Source organism: Octopus bimaculoides, chromosome 8 (assembly GCF_001194135.2).
Source record: "Octopus bimaculoides isolate UCB-OBI-ISO-001 chromosome 8, ASM119413v2, whole genome shotgun sequence".
NCBI classification, from domain to species: Eukaryota; Metazoa; Mollusca; class Cephalopoda; order Octopoda; family Octopodidae; genus Octopus; species Octopus bimaculoides.
The window spans coordinates 95,844,314-95,848,173 of NC_068988.1; positions in this window are offsets into that span (position 1 = coordinate 95,844,314).

The following is a 3,860-nucleotide window of genomic DNA, read 5'->3' on the forward strand; positions in this document are numbered from 1 at the left end:
TATCATTATTATTATCATTATTATTATTATTATTATTATTATTATTATTATCATTATTATTATTATTATTATTATTATTATTATTATTATCATTATCATTATTATTATTATTATTATTATTATTATTATTATTATTATTACTATTATTACTATTATTACTAGTATTACTATTGTTGTTGTTGTTATTGTTGTTGTTGTTGTTGTTGTCGCTGTCGTCTGGGTATATATCTCTGATTTAGTAACAACGGGGCGTGGTGTTAGAGATTAAATAGAAAACTTTGTTTTGGTTCTTTTTTTCTTCGTCTTTTTTTTATCATTTGTTTTTGTCTTGCGTTTGTCGCTTTCTTTTTTGTCTTCTTTTTATTTACAATCAATTGTTAGACGACATTGGAATCATTGATGTTGTTGTTGCCGTCATCCTCATCAGCTTCTCTGACACAACAGAATCAAGACGACGAGCAGTCGGACGAGTATCGAATCACCACCATCAGTTTAGTCGTTCGTCGTAGTCTTCATACACACACACACACACACACACACACACAGAAAAAGAGAAAGAAAGATAAAACAACACCTACGTGCTTTTCTCACCTGAGCTGTTTATTTCTGTTCTTTTCTTCAACGATCTTATTATTTTCCCCATAATGTTACTCCCTCTCTCCCTTACTTCATTGCCCCACTCGCACATTCATACATACACACATACACAAATACATACATACAAACAGACAGGAACACAGACGTGTGTGTGTGTGTAAATACACACACACACATATATATATTCATGTATGTATGTATGTGTGTGTAATATATGCATTCTGTATTCCAGTAACGATATGATGGTCCGCTCGTTACTCTTGCTCCACACCACTTAATTAAATCTTAAACCATTTCTTCTCTTATAACAATTATTTATCTAATTTTTCTTTTGTTGCTTGTTCCTAGGAATGTGTGTGTGTGTGTACACATGCACACGATGCATATATCTTTTCTAATGTAGGCACAAGGCCCGAAATTTGTGGGGAGGGGGCCAGTCGATTAGATCGACCCCACTACGACCCCCAAAAGATGAATGGCAAAGTCGACCTCGGCGGAATTTGAACTCAGAACGTAAAGACAGATGAAATACCGGTAAGCATTTCGCCCGGCGTGCTACCGTTTCTGCCAGCTCGCTGCCTTGCACGATGTGTATATCTGTTGGTGAGCTGTAAGTATTTACACTCAGAAATGAAAACAAAATATAACTCACTAATTCATTTTGTAAACAATTTTTATTTCTCCGTCTCTATTATCAACATGTTATTCCGTATACATCTTCACCATCACAACCTTTTGTTTGTTTTATCATCGTCTATAATGGTTAATATTTGTGTTTATAGCTTAGAATGTTTATCTGTTTATATTAACAACAATTTCATTAAGTTACGCTAACAAGTTTTTAGTAAAATAAAATTACCTTTCATACTCAATTTGCATAAGCTACTCTGTTATTTTTGCATGTTAAAATGTTTTTGAAACATTTGTATATAGACAGAGGCATATATGCGTATATAGATAGACAGAGGCATATATGCGTATATAGATAGACAGAGGCATATATACATATATGCGTATACATATATACATACAGATCTACATACGGCTGGAATTAAGGTCAACATCCAGGATGAGCCAAACTAATAAACACACCCAAAGAAATCATTGCGTTAACGTTGTTTTCAGCAGAAAATGGTAAAAGCTATTTATAGTTGAAGAACTGCATTATTTTCAGGTACATTAGCAACCTTAAAGAGAATCGGAACATGGGAAATTGACAATGTTAGGTATCGCTAAATTGCTCGTGTCTTAGAATTCTTACGTTTATAAATGGTTCGACAACTTTAATGTGACAAAACTATTCGTGTTTTCTGGTAGTAGGAGTTATTTAGCTGGATTTGGAAAATGATTTCTGTAGAACTGTGAATTTATTATCTGCTGGACGTTCTGCTTGGATAAATACCAACAATAAATACCAGTAATATCATGAATTGGAGTAAAGATCGTTTGCCAACATGATATGGCAGTCCTAGTTTAGGACGAACGCTGCTGTAATTTAGTCCCAGGAGACATCGTCTCCAGCTGGCTATACGACACGATCTGTGTCCTTATATTTTCGAACAAGGGAATCTAGCACCTCCTCTCAGCTCAAAACAATATCTGTGTATCGTGATGTCTCCTGGGGCTAAATTACTACAACATTCGTCCTAAAACAGGTTGCCATGTTATGTTGGCAAACAATCTTTACTCCAAAGTACTGTTACTGAATATCTCTCGTGAGATTTACAAATAGTAATTTTCTAATATGAATTGTTTGCTTTTCCAGTGATGTAGGTGTCCGAAGTATAACACTACACTTCGTGTCTGTCAGAGTGTGCAGTACATTTCTCAATTTGAGGAAGTATGCTATAACTCGAACAACAAATGACTTGCTCCGAGTCGTTCGGTCGATTGCTTACGTATCTTAAATCTTTTTATCTTTCATGATTTATATCATTTATTCAACATTTCACCTTATGATGTTTTTTTTAGTCAACTGCTTGACCTTTCACAGCTGATCAACCTTATTAAATTAATAATTATTATCATTCTTTTTGTCTGTAATTAGCTGAATTAAGTTTGCTTGGTATGAATGCTTAATTATATAAGTATACAAAAATGTGAATTATTTTGTGGAGTATTTCAGCCAACAATTACTGTCCTTTCAGTTCTCTTTATATCAAATAGATTGACCCAATCCAGCTAAGGTAAATTTATCGATAACAGAAAGATTAAGAGTATATTTATTTCCAGAGTCAAACCTAGATCTGATTGTATTTGGTCATTGATTGCCCATGCTTCAGTGGAATTGCTTATTACGTTCGAAATAGAGAATTTAGACTATTATTGTTCATCTGTTGATGGTTGAAAGTCTTAAACATAGAATTTTGTTCGAATAGTTAATGCTAAAATGATACTAAAACATTCCGCATTAATTTTGTTCATTAAACAATCAACTGAAAGACTTTGGTTTGTATTTGGGAAATTTCTAGAAAGATTTCTAAAATGTGGCAGATTCCTCAAACAATAATTCTCAAAGAAAACAACTTACTGATGGGATTTCTATGTTGCCGTGCTTCGATTATAATTTTGTGCCTTGCGAAGTATTGAGGGATTGTTTCTTTGTTCATAAATTACGAAATAAGGGAACAGCAAAACAACTGACGTTTTATTCGTCAAGAAATAGACAACCTCCAGTGTCTTAAGTCTCTCAACAACTAAATATTTTATTTCTTCATCAAACGCTCCATTCAGAATAAAGTAACAATATACTTTAAATTGCAAAATTTGTAACAGAATTAAGAATAGATAACTTATATGGGCCAGCATTTTCTCGTTAACAAAAAGAAGAAAGTTCGTACGAGGAATAACGATCAAACGAATCTTTAGTAAACAATAATGACCGTTCCAGAGCTCTACACATGTATAACTAGCAGAAGATTAATGAACAACAAACTCAGACAAGATATATAAGGTCATCCCGATCTGCGACGTCATCAAAGGAGTAAGATAAGCTTCGAAACTTATCCATTAACACAATGAACATTCTCTAAACATTTAAAATAAACATCTGGAATAGATATTCCAACAAAAGGAGCTCAGTGACAAAGTTTTGCTGATAAAAAATTTTTAAAAAAAGAAGCTGTTTTCTTTAAGAAAAATAATTGGAGTATAATTAGAAACGCTATTAGTTCGTCGATGTTCCATTAAAAACTTCAATATGTAAAAAGTTCTGCACATCTAAATGGTATATACAAGCACACATTATAAGCACTAATATATAT